This window comes from Acinonyx jubatus, chromosome B3 (genome assembly GCF_027475565.1).
Source record: "Acinonyx jubatus isolate Ajub_Pintada_27869175 chromosome B3, VMU_Ajub_asm_v1.0, whole genome shotgun sequence".
NCBI lineage: Eukaryota > Metazoa > Chordata > Mammalia > Carnivora > Felidae > Acinonyx > Acinonyx jubatus.
Window position 1 is genome coordinate 56,795,872 of NC_069386.1, and position 22,900 is coordinate 56,818,771.

The 22,900-nt window shown below is 40.8% G+C and overlaps 1 long non-coding RNA gene across 1 annotated transcript in view; it reads right to left on the minus strand.

Moving 5' to 3' along the window:
• The window catches only part of LOC128315953 (uncharacterized), a 358,710-nt gene that overhangs the window by 262,257 nt on the left and 73,553 nt on the right, over nucleotides 1-22,900 (minus strand). The window lies entirely within an intron of this gene.

Sequence of the window (22,900 nt, forward strand, 5' to 3'; positions counted from 1 at the left end):
TGCAGAACATTTCCAGGATGCCTGGGTAGCTACGTTGGTTGAGTGTCCAACTCTTGATTTTGGCTCAGGTCATAATCTCATTATTCCTAAGATCGAGCCCCACGTCACACAGAGCCTGCTTGGGATTCTCTTTCTCTCTGCCCCTCCCTGACTCGCACTCTCTCCAAAAATAAATAAATAAACTTAAAAAAAGGATACAGAACCAACCATGTGAGGACTTTTAAACAGGGCGGGGGGTGGGGGTTACAGTTATATGATTTATGTTTTCATTTTTTAAATCTTACACAAACTTGAAGAAGAGTCACAGGAAGGCAAGAGTAGATGTCGAGAGGTTAGTTAGGAGGCTACTGTAGTGGTTTAGACTCTGTGCTGGTCAGGGTACGACAGTGAATAATCCACTCTCTAAACTAGCAGGACAAATCAACAAGGAAGGAGAACGTTATGATTCAGTGTGATACCTAGTGTGATATGCTAAAGTATGGGGTGCTGTGGGAATACCTGGGAAGAACACAGGGGATTAAAAATGCACAAATTCTGTCTTCCTGTGACCCCTCTGGTCTCACCAATCCCTTTGCCCTGGGATTGCCCAGAAGACATCTGGTTTCATCAGCACCAGAACTTGTGGGCAGAGGGAAGAAGGTTTTTTTTAATTCTCCTAGTCCCAATAGTTCAAGGTATGAATGCCACTCTTTTGAAGTATAAAGCAAAAACATAAAAATATTAATATATCTCATCTGACAATATATGTAGTGCCTCCTGACATTTTCCACATCATAGTCCACATAGCACACTGGGGTAAAGACCAGAAGTGGCTCCACCTCCGAGCGTGAACCAACCAGTCCATCTTGGCAAAGTTTTTACCAGGCCACCTTGAGGGCTGAGGAGGGTCAAGATTTTGGCTCCCCTTTAAGCGATTAATTGAGAAGTGCTAACATAGCCTCCCTCTCAATTGGAAGGATGTCATGGAGAGTGAAAAGAACCATTGAATTTTGAGTCATAAAATCTGGTTTAAGTGACAACACTTCCAGGGACAAAATCTCTGCCAAGGACAACCTCTATGGGCTTCAGTCATCTCACATAGCAAATACCTTCCTATTTTATAGACGATTGAACACTTTGCCAAACATCAATTATTACACTGTAAAAACTTCAGCTATAAGGGAGCATACAAAATATTCAGGATTGGTAACAATGCTCTGCTTGATTTGTGTACCTGGGAAAATGCTAGTGTTGACTGACCACCTAGGAAGATTGGCTCAGGGGAGGGCAGTGGAGAATAAGAGGGAAGACCTTGATGACTCCTTGTCGTTAACCACCTGCTGTCACTACCCACCCAAATCACCTCCATTCACCTATATCAACACCAGCTCTAATAGCCTTCTCCACCAAGCCCCTGGAAAGCAGATGTTAGAAAAGTAAGAAAATGTGGTTGGAAGTAACCATCTGGGTTGATTTTAAGTCATTAAATAATAGAGTTGGAGAGGATAGAATGTCATTTTTTATTACAGTTTGATCCTTGGTTATATTTTTCTAAGTTTCAACATTATCTTTGCCTTATATCTGTAGAATTATCTCAAATGGCTTGTTAAAAGTAAACAGTGCGGGGCACCTGGGTGGCTCAGTCGGTTAAGTGTCCAACTTCGGCTCAGGTCATGATCTTGCAGCTTGTGAGTTTGAGCCCTGAGCAGGGCTCTGTGCTGACAGCTCAGAGCCTGTAGCCTGCTTCAGATTCTGTGTCTCCCTCTCTATCTGCCCTTCCCCTGCTCGTGTTCTGTCTCTCTCTCTCATTCTCTCTCAAAAATAAACATTAAAAAAATTTTTAAGTAAACAGTGGCTATTAAAGGGTTCCAGTTTACTAGGCAAATAAATATCTGTCTGCATACTTAAGAGAAGAATGCCTTCAATCCCACAAAATAATGTCAGTGGTAAGGGTAAACCCAGGCAGGAGGAAGAGGATGGTTTATTGATATCAAATCACTGAGATATAATAATAAATGTAAGATACAATGATAATGTTAACACCAACCTTGACATTAACAGTGACAACAGCTATAATGGTGTAAATGGTATAATGGTCCAAACAATTAAAAAGCATGAAATCTGGGGCCCCTGGGTGATTCAACTTTGGCTTGGGTCATGATCTCGCAGTTCACAAGTTCGAGCCCCTTGTCGGGCTCTGTGCTGACAGCTCAGAGCCTGGAGCCTGCTTCAGATTCTGTGTCTTCCTCTTTTTCTCTCTGGTTCTCCCCTGCTCATGCTCTATCTCTCTCACTCTCTCAAAAATAAATAAACATTCAAAATATTTTTTAAAAAAAACATGAAATCAGGGGCATCTGGGTGGCTCAGTTGGTTGAGTGTCCGACTTCAGCTCAGGTCATGATCTCACAGTTCATGAGTTCGAGCCCCATGTTAGGCTCTGTGCTGACATCTCAGAGTCTGGAGCCTGCTTCAAATTCTGTGTCTCCCTCTATCTCTGCCGCTCCCCTGCTCATGCTCTCTCTCTCTCTCTCTCTCTCTCAAAAGTAAATAAACATTTAAAAAAATTTTTTTAAAGCATGAAATCTGAGGTCTCATATAAAGTTAATGAAATGACTTGGGCAAGCTTGCTGTGGAGGATGGGCATCAATTACTAAAGTTGTCTGAATTTTTCAGGTTTCATTGTACATACTATATACCAGGCATTGTCCTAAGCAGTATATATGAATTATCTTGCTCAATGATGACAAACAACTCTAGGAGGTAGGTAGGTACTGTTGATCCTACCAAATAACCAATGAGAAGATTCAGGATGCTTTTAGCCTGGCCAAGGTCAAGAAGGGGATCAATGGCATATCAGGAGACTCACACTTTTGGGAGGCAACTTTGCCAAGCCTTGAGCCTCCTTTTAGAGCTACTTAGCCAATGCAATTGGCAATTTATTGCTTCAAAGTGTTTATGATGTTTCTGATATTATTCTCAGAAGTGTCTGAAAGAGACCAGAGCATAATATCAATTCGGTTTATTCCAAGGTCAGTCTATATACTAGGCTGATGGTTTTCAAACTCTGCCATGCATCATAATCACCTGGAGATACCATTAGATCACAGGCGTCTATGCCCATATCTGGCCTTAAATCAGAACCTCTGGGGGTGGGACCTGAAGAGCTGCATTAGACAATATCCCCAAGGAATTCTGGCACATATCTGTTTTGGAACTACTGCAGTAGGTAGTAAGGAAAACATCTCTTATTATATTTTTTCATCTCGTCATACTCACATATGCTGTTAAACTTTCTTAGAGTCAAGAATCTAGTGTATATAGTGAAACAAATGGAACTGTGTCAGCAATATATAAATACTGCACGTTTGTTATTATCTTTATTCAATTTTTGAAAATCAGCTTTATAAAAACTTCACAATTACTGGATACAATTTGGTGAGTGTAGGCAAATGTATATAATTGTGTAACCATCACCACATGGTGATATGTAATATTTCCATTATCCCCCAAAGTTCTTTTGTGTCTCTTTGCAGTTAATCCCTTCTTTGGCTCTGGAAATCACTGATTGGCTTTCTGTGAGTATAGGTTTGCCTTTTCTAAAAATTTCATATAAATACATTATGCTGTATATAGACATTTATACCTCTTTGGGTCTTGATCAGAATACAGATTTTTCAGAAAACCACGGAGAGACCAAGGGGCCAAGCTTTACCTGGGAGGTTGAGTATGGGGACATGGCTAATTCATGCACAGACCATCGTGGAGGCTGTTAACACACTGGGAAACAGAACAGGGTTGAAGAAGTATTGTTTCCATGTTCACGTTCTCCAGATATGACTCCTGGACTGAAAACAGCCAGCGGTGAGAAGGTTGACGAGACGTCAGAAACAGCAGCCAGATTGGCACCTGCTTCCTACACCTAACTAAACAAGATAAATAAATACAAAATCACCACAGAAAAGACCTATAAGCCATGGAGCTGTGCTGCTAATTCACATGATCTCCTGGCTGGTGATCTGCATACCCAGGGAGGGGGGAAAGCGGCAGATTATCGCAAAGTCTGAGGGATGACAGTAGCATAGATGTTATGAAATATGAAAAGGAGAAAAGAAATCAAAAAGGCAAAAGAAAAATAAAGAACACACATATTGGGGAAAAGCACAGTGGTAAAGTCAGAAAGAGGATATCATAAAACCACTACAGAAATGTAAAATATTAAAAGCAGCAAAAAAAGAAAGTAGAGACATCTGATACAAGGACATGGACTTTTTGAAACAAGTAGGCAATAAAATGGGGAAAAAGGGACAAAAGAAGAGGCTAAAGAGAAGATCAGAAGTGTGGAAGACGAAAGCAGATAACTAATACGTACATAATTGATAGTTATTAATAATGGAATGGAACAAACAGACTCCAAATTTTTTCAAAGATATAATAAAAGCTGACAGAGAACTGAGCAATCCCTAAATCTCCAGTAGCAAAGATCACACTGTGTCCCAAGAAAATGTGCAAAAAACCACTCTCCTCAATTGAAAAAGTCACCTACAAGAGCATACAGGGAATCAGGTTGACACATGTATTCTCAACAGGGATGACATCACCTCCAAGGGGAGAAAAATTGGTTCTTGGGGGTAAGGGAGACTGAGAAGAATATTAGATATTATAATAGTTTGTGGCCCTCCAGAGGCCATAAGCATAAACAAATATAGAGTATATCTGTGGTATCAAAGGCTCTTTGGGAAAGAGAGCAATAAGGAAAATAGAACATAGGATATATATATATATATATATATATATATATATATATATATATGGGGGGTGTGGGGGCGTGGGTGTGTGTGTGTTATATGTATATGTAAATACAATAATAATGAAAATAGAAACACTACTTTAGACATATACCTATATGTCTTCCAGGGGAGAAATAAGCATGCCCCCAATAATTTCAAGCTAACCAATTATCAATCATGAATACAGTCATTAGCCATGCATTTGCAACTATGCAGAGTCAGAATAAAACAATCACAGGCCCTAATGGGAAAAACTGATAGAGAATGAACTCCAGCCAGCCAAAGGAGGAACTGAAATAAAGAACCAGAAATGGGAGAGCTGTGGTATTTAAGGACTGGTGGTGAACACTGAAGGCATTAGAAGTTTATTACATTCACTATAAGTGTTGTAAACTTTAACATTGTGAAAATAAAGGAACTAAAAAGCAAGGTAGTGATGTAGGGGTTGTGTAAGGATTTCCCCATATTTCATAGCCAGGAGTCAATAGACCTAACTTTAAAAAATATTAACAATCATAAAGGTAGCCACGAGAGGAACTAAAAACCTGATTATAAAGCTCTCAAAATACCAATAGTAGGAGAGCAACAGAACCAAAATAAAGAAGACATACCATAAAGCAAAAGGTGAAAAGCAACAGACTCATTAGAAAGAGAAAATACAAGATGACAGAATTGAAACATGTGTTACATATGTAATAAATATGTTGTATATGTATATGAAATATAATAAATTCCTCAAAGATTCTCAAATTGTTTTTAATAAACAAAAACTGACTATATATCTTAGTCATTCAGGAATGTTAAAAGTAAAATGATTGATATTACAAGTAATTCTGGCATTTCTTTGTTTGTTGCATTAATTTATCATGTCTGCCAGACAGACTTCCAAGGCAAAAAGCATTAAACAAAACAAAAGAGCAGTTTATCATTACAAAAACATTCAATCTCAAATGAAGATATAACTACTGTTATATTTTACATTCCAATTATTGTAACATAAGTGTACATATACACATAAAGTGTAAAACACAGGAAATTTAAGGAGATTGCTCCAAATGGAGAAGGATTTTAATTTATTTCTTGCAGCTGCAAACAAGTCAAATTCTCAAAATGTGTGATGATATAAAGAATCTGGAGTCTAATCCCTCAGATCAACATTTTTATAACTCCAACCCTGAAAATGAGAATATACTTGTTTTCAAGTACTTCTAAAAACATTTACAAAACGTGACCATATATTAGGGACAAAAAAAGCATTAAAAAACAAATACTAATAATAGCAATGGCCATGTTCTTAGGTTATAATGCAACTAAAGTAGAAATTAGTAACCAATAAAACTCACTACCTGAAATGTTATAACTCATTCTTTCACAATTCTGGTCATGATTTCTTTATTGGCTCCAAAGTTGCGGAATATCTAGCAAATAATAATATTGAAAACACTACATTAATAAAACCCATGTCAATAGCTAAAGCTATGCACTGTGGAAAATATGAAGTTCTAAACACATTCGTAAATAAGAATTCAACTCAGTAACTTAAAAAGAATAAAACCTAAGGCAAGCAGAAAGAACAAATTATTTAAGATAAAAAGAGGAAATTGATATACTGTAAGATAAAAGAGAACGTAAACCTAAATAAACCAATAACAATAAAACCAAAAGGTGGTTCTTAGGTGGAAAACAAATAGAGATAAAACAGCAGTTAGTCTAAACACGAAATGAAGAGGAGAAAGTGCAAACACAGATAATTAACAATGAGAATGGGGGGAGGGGGGAAGAAACATCATAATGCTTAAGACTTTAAAGAGAATTATGAGTACTTTATAAAAATTCTATAAAAATAATGTTGAATCCCTAGGTGAAATGGAGAGTTTCTAAGAAGTTGCAAAGTATCAAAATTGAGAGCCTTCTTAGTTTCTTTCATGACTATAGATTTGTTTAACTTCTTCCTCTTCTGGGGTCAAAGAACAACTCTTCCCCACTGCCCCGCTCCCCAATTAATTTTGCTAATTAGTGTCAATGCAAAAAAATCTCTGATGTAATATTAGCAAATAGAATCCAACAGACATTTAAAAATAAATGTACCATTGACCAAATGAAGTTTACTGAGTAATGAAAAGGGGGCTCAAGAATAATTAGAGGTCACAACCTTCAGTTTGCTATTGATCACTTCTTTCCTGGGCCAGTGTCCTAACTGGTCCCCTGGCCTCTGGGTTCATTCCTCCTCACTCCCTCCCCACCATTCCACCACAGTAGATCTTCTATAGTATTGACAGAAAGAGCCTCCTAATACACAAATCGTTGTTGTTTCCTACTTACACCCCATCAGAGATTCCCCACCTTTGGAATAAAGTTTAATCCCCTGACTGAGGCATGTGAGGAAGGTGCTGCCCACCCGTCTCACTTTGTTTCCAGCCCACACACACACAAGGTTGATTCTCTAGCCACTGCCAAGTACTTGGAGAGCCTCAGCTCTTTTTACTCTCTTGCCTCTGTGCCCACATGCTGTTTCCTCTGCCTAGAACACTTCTCTTCCTCCGCTTAGCTTCCTTCTCAGCTTATTCTGGCATCGTCTCCTCCAGGAAGCCTCCCCCATGAGGCCTAGTTGATTTACTTCTCTGCTCACTACAGCACCTTATTCAGATCTCAGTGGGACTCACCACATTGCGTCAGAATTTTTGGTTTGGGTGGCACTCTCCCACTTTACACCTTAACCTCCTTGAACACGAAGAGTTTGTTTTTGTCTCTTGCACTGAGCATATGCCTGGCATATGGCAGACATTAAATAAATGCTGAAGGGATGAGTACTTCCCAGTCTGGTAGAAAATCATCTCCGGATCGACAAAGTCACTGCAAGTCGTTAATGAAATCACCCAGAAATAGGATTACTTTCAGGGCCCTGCTTAAAACTACTATATGCCAGCTTCTGACCATAAGAGATTTTTTTTTCCCCAGGAGTGTCGCCACTTGAGGAATAGATGATTATCTTTTTCATGTGTCCTCCTATACTTGAGAGGATTAGAATCAGAATTCCATAGTTTGAAGGTGCCAGAATACCAAGGACTAAATGACCCATCTAAAAATGTAGTTTGGAGCAAGCCCGGGTTTATTTTGCCATCGCTACATAGGCAGCACACTTATTCACAAATGTCCTGGGTTTGCCACTGTAGAAGAGGAGGTCCGCACACCCACACATCACATTATTTTATATTACAGACTGTATCATCAGGACCAGGAAGAAACCATGGTCCTTAGCCCTATCAGTCACTAGGAGCAGCTACAGTGCTCCTCAGCAAGGTTTCATTTGCATTTCTGGGTCCTAGATTCTTAAACATTTCTACTTCAACCACAGCTCCAGTTGTATATTTTTCATATAATTTATTTCCCCCGGTAATTTCAGCTAAAGACTGCTTTCAAACTTTTTGGCAGGAAAGCACTCTGATTTAGCACAACTCTTCTTATTTCACAGATGAAGAATGTGAGGCCAGGTAGATTGGTTGACTTTGCCCACACAGCCAGTTATTAAAATCCAGACCCATAAGAAATACTCAAATCCTAGATACAATGTTCCTTGGGGAGAATAATACTTGTACTTACTTCTACTTCTAATGGTCTCTTATAGCACAAAGGTCTATGTCTAAGCTCATTGTCTAAGTCTCTTGACACAGAATCAGCTACTATTTTATTCAATTATCTGGCATAGGGGGGTCATATTTTCTAAAGTATTAAAGACCAGATTTTTAAAACCTAAAACTAACCTGACAACACACACACACTCCCATGAGGTTACCAGACACCTAGCTCATGACACCTGGAAACTGGCTAGCAGATTTCTACTCTAATCAAATCCATTGTCAATAAGTCACAAAACAAATTAAAATGCAGCAGAGGACAAGAGGAGTTAACTTCAGGGTCCACCACTGTGTTCAGTCCAGCACCATCTGTGCATCTGTTACATGATTAGACTCTGTGTTGGGCAGTTTTTAAATAACTGGGCAGCCCTACCATAAAGACCATATGCCTACAGGGGAAGAAAAGTTGTCAATACAAGAGCCGTCAACTCCTCTGCAGAAGAATCCGCTCGGAGAGAAATCTTCTTTAAAAAGTTTTGTTTTTCTTTCAACCTGAAGTTTAAGATTGTAGACTTTGATTGATCGTTTTCTCAGTGGTTCAGATGTTTGTAGAGAGGCAGACTGAAGTGTTGGCAAGGGTCTTGTTTCTAAAGACCTTATCAACTAGAACTACATTGGGGCTATAGCACAATTATACGTGACCACAAACCAAGCCGCCTTTGCACTTGCCTTGGTAGAGGTATCAGTTATGCCTTCAGACCTCACAGAGCCACTCCCCTCTGCCAAGTTTTACAGAGCTATGAATGAAGTGTGAGATGGCACTAGAGGAAGTATACTGAATACACTATTTCAGTTTTTACTGCACACACACGAGAGCATGCATTTTGTGTGCCAAGAAAGCATGGTAAAATTTTTTCTACACTACTCTTTTGAAAAGTCATTACAGTGTCATCTCTTGCCAGATCATATCTTACCAAAGAGGCAGTTATTTTCCCCTCCTTTTATGTGGTCTTTTTAGTCATTTGTTTTGTTTGTCTGTTTCCCCCTCCCCAGACAGGGGCAATTTTGCATACCCAAAAAAGGTATAGGCGAGATGAGTTGTAACATCTTTGCCATCGGCAGATGGGCTGTGGAACTTCGATCTTTACGAGAGAAAATTGAAGACGGACATCAAGACACACAGTACACCTTCAAATTCTGTTCTAGGTATGTATTATACACCATTTTCATTTCAGAATGTAAGCTCACAAGGATTTGCTGAAAGTGACAAAAGTCTTTATAAAGCCCACATTAATAAACCTCTTGCGTACTGTTATATACCTGGATAGACATTGCGTTTCTATTAGACTCCAGATTCTACAGCTGAAAGTGAGCAGAACTCCAAGCATTCTTCCTTCACCTCCACCATTCCCTGTTAGGTAATTTTTTTTCTGCTCATGTTATCCATTTCGTGACCCTGAGCCCAGAGCCTGATGTGAGCGTGTACAATCATGGCTACCCATCTAATGCCACTTCAAGAGGCAACAGCCAGACAGTAGGCTACTGTGGAGAAAGAACCAAGTCCCAGACAGAATGTAAAGATGGAATAGAAACCAAAGACTGGATTGTCCTTGATCCCCCGAAACTAACAATTCGAAACTGAAATATCAATGAAGATGTCTTGAAAGTTCACTTGGGAACTATCTATGAAAGTTCACTTGTGAACTATCTATGAAAGTTTGAAAGTGCTAGATTACAAAGAAGAGATATATTAAGTATTTTGAAAATAATACTGTTTCGTCAGAAAGCACTGAGTAACAAATATAACTTAATGGGTAAAATTCATAAGCATACACTCAGATCTTACCATGATGAAAGAACCATAGATCATGTTCACATCCCTAACACTAACAAAGAGGGAACCTGAGGTTCAGAGATATTTCCTTTGGTCTATGATCTTTGAGTTAGCGTCAGAATGAGATTTCTAGTTCTGACTAGAATACTCTCTTCTTTCTGTCCGTCTGAAATCATTCCTAATTATGCATCATATACACAAAACTTGCTTAAACAGCGAGGAATTGTAGGATTTAACAGGGCCAGAAACAGGTTCCAGGTACCCATGGACAGCAACTCAGTGATGTCATCAAAGGCCCTGGTTCTTTTTACCTGTTCCACTCTGCCCCCCTAGTCATAACTTCCTCCTAAGTCTGCTTCCCTTCATTGTTTCAATATAGCATCCATTGCTACTGGAGGTTGTGTGTTTGCTTGTCAATATCAGTTATGGGAGATAGGGAAGGAATATAAGTCTCTCCCAATTTGGCAAAGTTAGATCTTATGCTCACTACTGCTCCTTGAAAGCTGGAGATGGGATGGATATTTAAATAGATCCAGAGTGCTGTTATCCACCAAAAATTTAGAGTTAGGCAATGAATTTAGCTTGACTACTACATGTCTACCCCACTAGTAGTTCAAATCAGTATGCAAGTAGCCAAAAACCCAAGCTGTCCTAGGTACACCTTACATACTCCCCTCCCACTTCTAACCCACTCCGTTCCTCAATATTGCCTCCATCAAACTTTCAAAGTGATATAGCAGCTTGGGTGAGAGAGAGGTTGGCATAAACTATTGTATCCATTTGCATGCAATTTTTGCTCTTGATTGGCAGGACTCCTTCTTCAATTTTTTGGGTGGGTAAAACATAGCTGAATCCAGCTTTTTGGGTTTATGTAAATCAGTGTTGCACATTAGAATACTGATGCCTGCATGGTACCAGGAAACTAATTAAATTAGACTTTCTTGGGGTAGAACCCAGGCATGGGTATTTTTTTTAAACATTCCCAGGTGATTCTCATATACAGCCGGAGGTGAGAATCACTAGTGTACTAAACATGCTGATCGCCTGAATTTCTCAGTTAATATCCTTGAGTTGTCTAGTTATGGCCGAAGACTTTGAATTCAGTTTCTTTGCAATTTTCCCAGGTGACTGAAAGCATAATCCATTTAAATAAAACATCATCTGTGGTATGATAACAACCACAATTTGAGGTAAGGACGCTGTGTCAGCTTCCTTTTGGAGAAATCTGCTCAATCAATGGATGAATGTCTGAACCAAAATATTATATAGGCATGAGGGTTTTTGTATTGCTTTCTATCTATTTCTGGGTGTAGTGTATAACACAGACTGGCAACATTTCATTTTTATATTGTAATGGGATCTCCATAGGCTTACATTGAAATTGGTTTTCTGCTGTAATCTCACATTTTAACAGCCTCTATAGACCTGCTCAGAAACTGACTAAAAATTGTTGTGAAGAATATTTGGCATCATAATTTATTTTTTTAAATTATACAAATGCCTCAATTCCTCCCCCCGCCAAACCAACCACAGGAGATATTGAATACCATTATAACTGCAATGGGAAGTAAATACTTGACATATTTGATAGTCATTTTACAAAAGCAAGAAACTGTTTTTCCTCCCGAGTGCAGAGACTTCAGTCATCCTCCGATTTTTAATAGGGTTTTGATGTCCATTTCAAATGATAGGGGAAAGCGATTTTATCACCTGTTTTCTTTGAGTCAATGTTGGATGGAAATTAATATTATAGGCACTAGGGCTATTCAAAGCCCCTAGGGCACCCAGTTGGTGACCCTCCTTTGTCAGACTTGTCACATGCAGGCTGCTTCCAGATCAGCCAGTGTTGGAGGAGGTCACTGAGAGGACATGACCACTGGTTGACCCGTGAGGCGAACCCAAGCTTCTGAGTCTCCTCACTCCCTTCCCTATTCTTGGAATGTGTGTTCTGCTTGCCTTCCCTGTACTAGAAGCTGCCCCGAAGGACAGAATCTTGAGATAGTTATGTGGTGTTGAGATCGTCTGGATAGTATACGTGGCCGAACCCAGTTAGGACCTCTATATGAACTTTTGAGATTTGTACAGAGATCTGCTAATCTTGCGGCTGCCCCAGACAAGCCTTGTAAATAAGTTCTTCCTTACTAAATCTGCCACCTTCTAATCTGGAGTGGCTTGCCTCTTTCTTCAGTCTCTCTTTACCCTTTGTGTGTAGGGGCCGGTTAGCTAACCAACAATTGGTGGGCCAGCCCAGAGACCGAAGAAATGGGTGGGAAAGAGGCACCTCAAATTGGCCTTTGACCTCTACACAGGGGTGGGAGTGGCCCATATGTTAGATGCTTGTGGACTGCAACGTGAGTACAAGGATGCCCTGAAAACACTGGCTGCTTGAACGCACTTAAGAAACTACACATAGGGGCGCCTGGGTGGCTCAGTCGGTTAAGCGTCCGACTTCAGCTCAGGTCACGATCTCGCGGTCCACGAGTTCAAGCCCCGCGTCGGGCTCTGGGCTGATGGCTCAGAGCCTGGAGCCTGCTTCCGATTCTGTGTCTCCCTCTCTCTCTGCCCCTCCCCCGTTCATGCTGTGTCTCTCTCTGTCTCAAAAATAAATAAACGTTAAAAAAAAAAAAGAAACTACAGATAGGACACTGTGGCAAAGAAGTGAAATTAATGGCTGCCACAGTGGGTTGTCCTCTACTATGGGCAGTTTAGCTAGACACTGATACCCAACTAGAGGCTAAAGCTTGAGTTAGAAAGTTGGGAGAAGAGCTGAAGTTAGAGAAGGATGTGCAATTATTTACTAACTTGCTTCAGGGCTGGCAGACAGGTGGAAGAGCAGAATAGTAACTTGGAGACCCTAGTGTGCCATTTTGTAAAGCTAGGAGGGCTTGTGACAAAGCCTGATTAGGACGCTAAGAGGCAGAATCCCCAGAAAAGTAAGGAAGGCAAAGGCAAGAATGTTGTGATTGACTGTGAAACATGAGTGCCCCATGCTGTCTGACCCCTAACGCAAAGGAAAATTTTAAACAGCAATTATCCTGGACATCTGATAATAAAGAAATATACCCTAAAACTCCTAAGAGAAAACTTGCATTCTTTCTCTGTCCCTTGAAGTTGTAAATCGTATCATGTCTTTGAAATATAAACACCCCAGGAGATAACTAAAACACTACCCACAAAGACTGATAAGAAAAAAAAGGGGGAAAGAGGCTTTTTAAAATAAGGACTGCTCCAGAAACTCCATTGCCCCAAATCTAGTTCACAGCCTCCATAAGATTACCCATCAAGGGCAAAGGTTTTGGAATAAAAGCAGTAGGCTCTCTGTTTGTGTCTGTCTATATTTTGTGTATGTCTATGGATGTGTGTTATGTATATGTGATTTTTCTACCTCTAGAGGTTATTTATAACATTTATTTGCAAAAAGGCTCTATTTAATTGACCTAAAGAAAAATAAGCTTTAAGATCAAGGTGTACTTATATAAAACTGAAACTTAACTTTCATCCACTAAAAGCTCTTGGCCTGTTCTTGGGATTGTAAAAGGCTTTTCTTTACTTGTTAAGTAATCTGCCTAGAAAACAAAGGTTCTATATTTTATCAAAATAATTTCCTGTGCTTCATGTTGTACTTACCAGGTCTTTGATTACTAGAGAAAACTAAGTCTTCTCTATTCAAAGAAGTAAGATTTTTACAACAATGTAACTTTCTGTATTTGCCTTTAAAATCTTTGTCACTTTCATTAAATGGATGACTAAGTATTGTTTCACATTGACCTATGATCCTATTTAATCAAATGTTTTAAACATTTTGATATTTTTAAGAAACTTCCATATATCAAATCCTAAATGAAGTCTTATTGACCCTGAACTAACTTTTTTTCCAGAGTGTCCCTGGAACGTCTCAAAAGATGTGTTCTCTCTCCTTACGAAAGCAAGATGTCGAACTAGTTATGCTTACTTGCATAATAAATTTCATGGGAAGCACTGTCAAAGAAGAAATAATGCTAAACTTTCTTTGGGATATATCTGCATGAAATTCCTAAAAATCTGATATGTCCTGGTATAATGTTATCAGTTATAATTTTAAATGTGTGTCACTGAAATAACCAAATTCCCTTGTCAATTGCATTATAATAGACTTTTATCAGATCTTTAACTATGGGTGTTTTTAAGACTTTTGTCATTTACAGACAGTAACTGTTTTACTCTGATATTTGCAAAAGGGTTCCTGCAAAAGTGCTTCATCTTCAAGGAGATTCATGGAAATGACTCTGACAAGTACAGGTTTCTGATAACTAAGATCAATTGGCTTTCACGTGGGAGGGGCAACAATGGACCTCTCATATGCTTACCCAAGGCTACCTGAGTGGCCCTACAACATGTCATGGGATGGTAGCCTGAGACCTGTCCCTGTTCTTCTCCCCCACATCAGTAAAATGAGCCATTATACTGATAATATAACATTAACATGTGAAGACTTGCCTCAGCTGTCAAACACTCTGCAGGCTTTGCTGAAACATCTGTGAGGGAGAAGTTGGGTGGTAAACCCACAGAAAATTCCCACACAAAACACACAGGAAAAGGACCAAGGCACCCCCATAAAGTTTTGAGGATCATTTGGTCGGGTAAGACATACATTGTTCCAGAAACTGTTATTGACAAGATGTGAGCCTATCCAACCCCTAAGAATGTGAGAGACATGCAAGCCTTTGTAGGGATTTGGGATTGGAGGACTCACCTAGCCAAGTGCCTCCACCCATTATACCACCTGGTAAAGACAGCATGTGTAGGAATGGGGATTAGAGCAGCAAGCTGCCTTTGGAATGACAAAAATACTAGTGAGGCAAGTTAAAGTTCTTGGCATCTCCCAAGAAGGACTATCATTTGAGTTAGATGTGTTTGTGACTTGGGAAGATATGGGTCAGGTGCTGCGGCATAAACAACAGAAGAAGAAAGTACCCCTAGGATTCAGATCTGAGCTCTAAAAGGGGGCATAAACCCAAAACATCCCTTAGAGCAACAGCTCTTAGCTACGTATACAGTGCTCCTCCAGGTCGATCCTGTCATACAGAAGCCAGTGCAGCATCCATTAGGCTGAACTCAGAGCAGTTTGGCTGGTGATCACTCATGATCCCAGGCCATTTACCTTTTGTACTAACTGTTGGGCTATTCTAAGGGGATTAACCCTATGGCTTATCTACTAGGAATACAAGAGGTGGATAATCATGAGTGGGTCCTTGTGGAGTCAGAATGTGTGGAGGGACCTATGGGTACACCTGCAGGAGGCTGAAACAGTCTTCATTGTCTTCTGTGTCCTTGCTCATAATGCATTGACACACCCTGGCAATCAGGAAGCTGATGCCCTAGCCCAGGTATAAGCCCTAACAACTGACCCTTCTGTAGATACAGCAGACTGGGTACATAGCAAGAATGGCCACCATTGCACCTGGATTGCTTAGAACATGCTGGTACTGCATTAGCCAAGTCACTGTAATTCAAAAGCAACCTAGCATCCTTGGCAATATGCCATCACACCTGAGTACAAAGTGGCCCAATTGGTAAGGGATTGGAAATTGATTATATTATCCCCCTCCCTCTGACTGAGGGTTTTATATATGCCTTGGTTTGTGTAAACACTATTTCTGGCTTCACCTAAACTTTTCCCTGCCACCATACAAACCAGGCTGCCACCACGAAGGGTTTAGAGAGCTGAGTACCATGTATAGATATCCTTATCAACTAGACAGTAATTGGGGGTCACATTTCAAAGGTCATGATGTGCAAGACTGGGCAAAAGAACATGCCATTGAACAGAAGGCCCATCTCTCCTATAGCCTGCACACAGTGGTAGAAAGAAAAAATAAGATATTAAAGCCGCAGAACATATTACTGATAAGTAAAAACACCTCGACTGGGTGGACTAAAGTAGAGTCCCAGGCTTTTTAATACATTTGAATGATCAACAAGTAAGGCCTGTTGCCCCAAATGCCAGACTGAGAACCCCTGCGGAGACACCCAGTGCCATAAAGGTATGGAAGTCAAGGGAAAAAGCCATTGCCCTGACTCTCACCATCGATCAATGTGCTATGCTGCTGAGAACACCAAACCCCATCGCACCTGGAAACGGTGTCATCCATTGGAATTTACAATGAGCTATCCGACCAGAATGGGTGGGTTACTCCACACCCCTGGGTAAGAGGAGCAACTCCATCTCCACTGGGATTCCATTGTACTGCTATAGGCTGGACCGGTTAAAGTGCACTATAACTGGAACAGAACATGCACTATTGAAAGAGGGAAGATGGCAGGGGTCCTTGTCTGGCTTATCTCATCCCCACTCCATCTTCTCATGCCTGACAGTGCTGCCTCCCCCAGCCGACGTGTATGGTATACACTACTAGGCCAAGCCCCTAAATCTGCCAACCTCCCTCTCCTCAAGGCCAGGTGAACACATTTTGTTTTCCACTGGTATGATCATTTGGCCACCATCTTAATTCCCTCCTTTGGCCTGTAGGATGTTATAGCACACAAAGAAGCCTCTACTGAATTCACCCAGCAAGTCCTAAATAATAGCCTGTCCTTACCGAACACTGAAATGTCTCTAGTGAGAAAAGCTGTCCACCAAACAGGATGGGCTTGGACATTATTACTGCCTCCCCAAAAGCCAACTTTGCCATTATCCAAACAGAATGTTTTGTGTTCATACCTGATGAGTCTGCCTATGTGTCATCTTTATTAAATTACATGAGGACATAAGTGAATGCTCTGAGTGCCTAGAAGATTTAATAACTCAGTGATTCAGATCATGGGGCTCTTGGTGGAAAACGTTGTCACTGATTTGGGGAATTATTGTCTTAATTTATTCTCTCTTGCATGTTCCTGTATTGTTGCTGTGGCATCCACCTTCAATGCAGCCAGAGAGCTGCCAAATGAGCCTCAACCATGCTAGCAAAACCCCTGGCTGACCACTCAGGACACACTGCAGAACAGGAGGAGGGGACCTGAGATTGTAAGAGCTGGTCATGAGGGGTGTAGTGTCAGAGAAGGTCATTGAGAGGACATGCCCACTGGTCAACCTGCAAGCTGGACCCAACCAGTCTGAGGCTGGTCCTTCCCTGTCCTTGGAATGTACATTCCTCTTGCCTCCTCCATACTAGAAGCTGCCTCAAGTACTTAGCCTTGAAAGAGTAATGTGGTGTTGAGACCATCTGGACAGTGTATATGACCAAACCCAGTTAGGGCCTCTATATAAACTTTTAATATTTGGCAGGTGGGTACAGAGATCTACTTGTCTGGCAGCCACCCAAGACAAGACTCGAGGTAAGTTCTCTTGCTTATTAAACCTGCTACCTACCAATCTAGAGTGGTCTGCCTCTTTCTTCAGTCTCCTCTTGCCTTCTATGTATGAAGGGTAGTTTACAAACCAAGTCCAGACCACCCATTTTATATGTTCTATCCCCCAGGTGCCCCCAAAGTTACAGGAGAACTAAACCCACCTCTCCTGTAGTGAAATTAGCATCATCAGAGCCTATAAGATTTATAAGGAGGTAGCCACCTGCTCCCTTGGGGCAATCTGCCTGGGCTGGAGTCTCACCCCTTAATCCCATAGCATTTCTGGGGCTCTGCAGAGATTCAAAGCAAGATGGACCACTTACTAACTCTAACTTATTTAAACTTCACCTCTACAAACTTCCATGTCTTAATCAGTAAAATGCATACATTACCTCTTAGTATCTTTTAGAGGATTAAATGAAATAATGCATAGATTGTGTTCACTCAGCACGGTGCATGGCACATGGTGAGGTCTCAGATTTTAGCTACTATTCATACAACATTGCTGCTCCTGACTGTTGCCACCATCACAGTGATCATCCCATGGGCATGTCTTGCATAATTCTATGTTTTCCTTACATCTAGTTTCTCTTTCCCATTGCTACTTCAGCCCTTTACCATATCCTACCTGTACTAACACTGTAAGTGTCCAGAGTAGCCCTCTTTTGCTGTCTTGGCTGCCTCCCTCTCCTCTCCAGCAAGAGAAAGAACACAAACAAAAACAACAACTAAATTCTCTTTGTGAGAACGTCACAAAGAACCTCCAGTTGAAATGGAAGAACACAGAGGCTGTTTCCCAAATTTACTCCCCTTTTCTTCGTGCAGCTCTTATCACCCCTTAGACCTGGAAGTCTGCAGAACACAATTTGGGAAATGGTTAGGGGGAAATGATAGGACCAAATCACAGGAGCCTCATATGCTCTTTCGCAATGTCCCCATGCCCTAAAGAACAAAATGCCAGCAGCTTAAGAAAGGGAGGACAGCCGAGCCTAATTCAAGGCCCCCTTCATGAGCCAATTTCCAGGAGTCTTACTTCTGCCAGTGATCTCTAAGGAGAAGGCTTTGGGAAAGACGATGACATATACAGTATGAGGTCATCACGGCATGCACAGCAATGACATCCCTTATCTGATGTTGCTGTTCAAGCCCTTTCAGCAACACAGGGAGGGCGTGGAATATTCCCTCAGAGTCACTCTGTATAATCCTCTTTCTCGCTGCCTGGTCAGCATGAACCTGCTTGTTGCTTGGGTTTGAAGTGACCCACTGAGTTGCTTCTCCTGGATGGACCAAACATTGTTCTGTTCCAGTTAAGCAAATGGCCCAGCAAAGAAGGCTTTGCTACTCGGCACAGGGATCGGTCCAAAAGCTTATTAAAGTGTGCTCCTCTACTACGTCTCTCCCCGTCCACATACTCAGCTCTGTAAACAGGAGTGAGGTATTTGTGCTCACAGAGGTAATCTTGCCACTCCTGATGAACAGTCTGAGTCCTGCACCTGTGGCAACAAAGCTCCATTAAGTATTAAGCACCTGTTCTCCTTGTCTCAGTTCGCAATCGAAGGGTACAACAGTCAGTGGAACTGCGGTCCCCACTTTGTGGTGCAGCTTGAGGAGGGGAACTGTGTAATTAACTATCCAGACCAGATCACTTCTAAAAGTGAAAGAGGGAACTATTACGAGTTACACAAGGACAGTAAGCACAAAACAGAATGATCCTGAGCAAAGTAGGAATTACATCACCATACATACCAGTACTATGGTTCTTAGAAAATGCTATGGGTGGGGGGTGGGGGGGGCGTCTGGGTGTCTCAGTCAGTTGAGCGCCCAACTCTTGATTTCAGCGCAGGTCGTGATCTCATGGTTGGTGGGTTCTGGGCGCTGGGCCTGGAGGCTGCTTAAGATTCTCCCTCTCCATCTTCCTCTGCCCCTTCCCCACTCATGCTAGTGCTCTCGCTCGCTCTCTCTCTCTCTCTCTCTCTCTCTCTCTCAAAACTAACTAAATAAATAAACCTCTAGAAGTCAAAACATCATAAGCAAAATTAAAAAGCAAGATCTAGGACATATTTGTAATTTAATGGGTGAAAGAGGATAATTATCTGTTATTGTAACAATGCTGCCTAACAATCAAAGCCTCAGAGGAATACAGTAATATTCATTTATTACTCACAGTCTGGGGTTATCTGGGAATCAGTGAGGTGGCTCTGCTCATCTTGACTGAGTTCACGCTCATGTCTAGGAATAAGCTACTGTCAGCTGATCTGCAATGGCCTCTTCTCCTTTCCACATGTCTCTCATCCTCCAGCAAGCCAACCCTGGCATATACCCAGGATAATGGCAGACACACAGGAGGAAAAGTGGAAATATACAAAGACATTTGGGGCCTAGGCTCAGAAGGGGCACATTTCTCCCTCATTTTATTGATCAAAGCAAGTTCTATAGGGTGGGAAATAGACTCTAATTTTACGGGAGGAACTTCAAAGTCACAGGACAAAGGGCATAATGGATAATAGGGCAAGGTGAAATTTTGGGACCATTGATGCAATCAATCTCCCATAGCGTCATTAATAGGTCAAGAACATAATCTCATCCCAACTGATAAGTGGAAAAAGGCTCAGGCAATCACAAAAAGGAGATATACAAATGGTAAACAAAAAATATGAAATCTCAATCCATTAGAATAAATGAAATGTAACTTTTAAGAGAATATGTAAAAATGCAGTGTTTTAAATTCTAATTTGATAAGTTTCAAAAATATAATTGAAAACAACATACTATTATTTCTTAATCTATTTTCTAATTTGATGCTATCCAAGGAATGGAAAGATGGACACTCACATGGAGCCGGTGCAAACACATATTAGTACAACGTTTTTAGAGGAATCCTGGGCAATATGTATTAAAAGTCTTTTCTCCATTATCTCTAACTTAGAGGAAGTAAATACACCTGAAGAGGGTTGTAAAATATAGAACACACAGAAGTAGATCATTACCAAGCCATAATAGCAATACCAGTGTATTGTAATAAATACCATAGGCATTTATTAGAGTTTGAGAGGGGGAAATGAGGACTGGAGATAGGACGGCAGACTACTAAAGTAAGAATCTGAAGGAATGGTGCTCCAGATAGTGTCTTTCCTTAAGTAAAGAATATTTTTCTTCTTTGGTACAACACGCTTTGGTTTTGTACCCAGATCCACCTCTCTCTCTTCTTTTTTTTTAATGTTTCACTTATTTTTGAGAGAGAGTACAAGCTGGGGAGGGTCAGAGAGAGAGGGACAGAGGATCCAAAGGGGGCTCTGCACTGACAGTGAGCCTGATGTGGGGCTCGAACTCACAAACTGCAAGATCATGACCTAAGCCGAAGTTGGATGCTCAACTGACTGAGCCACCCAGGTGCCCCAGATCCATCTCTTTTTTTTAATCCTTCCTAACAGAACCCCAGTGTTTTCCATGTATCCACCCCATTTCCTGAAATCCTGATAAATGTAATCCAATCTGCACACAGCATTTTCTGGACAATGATTATTGGTCCTGATGGGGCATATGGCCTATGATGGGCCAATCATACCAAAGGGAAGAATATGCATTCCATGCTTGGGGAAAAGACTTTCCTCAGTCCCTTGCTGGTTGTAAATATGGAAGCAGGTACCCTGATTGCCACTGGTGATCATTTTGCAACCACAAGAGAACCAAACCTAGAACGTAGCAGAGCAGAAAAATGGAAGGAACTATAGTCCTTGATCACCATGCCTGAAGTCTGCTTTGCCTCTGGGATTTTGTTATGTGAGATATTTCTCCTTACTGTTTAAGTCTGAAGAAGTCTAGGCTTTCTGTTACTTGTAGACAGAGACACCCTAATACACATCCCAACACACAGTCCCCCACACACACCTGTTCCTAAGAATATTTCCTTCCAAAGCATGTGCAGACTTTGGAACTAAAACTACTTTACAGGGGCACCTTGGTGGCTCAGTTCGTTGAGCGTCCAACTTCAGTTCAGGTCATGATCCTCTAATTTGTGAATCTGAACCCCAATCAGGCTCACTGCTGTCAGCCTGTCAGAGCAGAGCCTACTTCAGATCCTCTGTCCCCCTCTCTCTACCCCTCCCCCACTTGTGTTCTGCCCAAAATAAGTAAATATTAAACAAAAAAAAACAAAAACAAAAACTTCTTTACAGATTTCAGGACATGAGAGAGAAAAATATCAGTCAGTATCAATAGCCACTCTTGCCTCCCAAGGAAAGCACAAAAATGCCAAACACATCTGCCCGTGCTTTCTTCCCGCCAGATGCCAGAACAGCATTCCACACAACCCTGAGAGTGTGGGATAAATGGAGTGGCAGTGGCCTGCCCTCTGTGAATCTATCTGAGGCTACAGACAAGTCAGAATCTCAGACCAAGTCAATTACATGCAACAAAAAGAGCACAGTTTCATGTAATATCTCCAAACATATTCCTGATTTAAAACAAGTCTCTTTTGTGCTTGGTGTTTCTAATCTGTGGGAACACTACTTGTGTCTCTACTAAAAATGGTTACAGTCTCAATATTTTCTTATCTGAGAACCAAAGTGCTGAACATGTGTTACAGGAAATGTCTTTTATAAAGATATGAGTTGCAATTTTGTTCTTCATATCACAATTTTTAAGCTCTATTACGGTGATTATAACCTTTCATTTGAACCATTCTTGAGATTTTTTAAAGCCATATCCATATGATTAGATATAAAAAGAATATTTTCAACACACTTTTAATAGGACATAAGGGTCCAATAAAACAAATGTTCTATGGATATGAGAAAGTTCAAATTACTGGTGCCTCTTTCAAAAAATTTTATTAAGATTATATTGAATTTTAGCATTGAGTTGGAAGATATTCCTATAGTACAAATGCAAAACCTCATCAATTTTGATTGCATGAGAATGCAAATTCTGTCCTTCAAGTAGCTTAATGAATAATTAATATCATGTTCAATGATCTGGCTGCAAGCACCAATCAGCTGGCCAAAATAAATTGGATTTGTATTGAAGAAATAGTTCCCCATGTTCATCACAAAGATTACTGTTTCTTTTAGGGAAAGCCTATAATCGTATAAAATGAAGTCCTATTGGAATACCTTGCTGCTATCTGCTTGAATAATCATTCCTTTTTTAAACTACACTGTCAAAGCACTAGCTGTTCTTAAAAATTAAAGGCCTGAGAGTGACATCGCCAAGATGGGGACATAGGTTGCTCCTGACTCTGCCCCCACCCTTTCTCCCCCACCCCCAGCCCTTCACAGGAAGCACTGACAACTATCTGAGAACAAGAGACCACTGAGAGAATTCTAAAACACGGATATTGGACTAAAGCACTCCCCTGAACCACAGAGGCCAAGACAGACTTCATTAGAAGGGTGACAGAA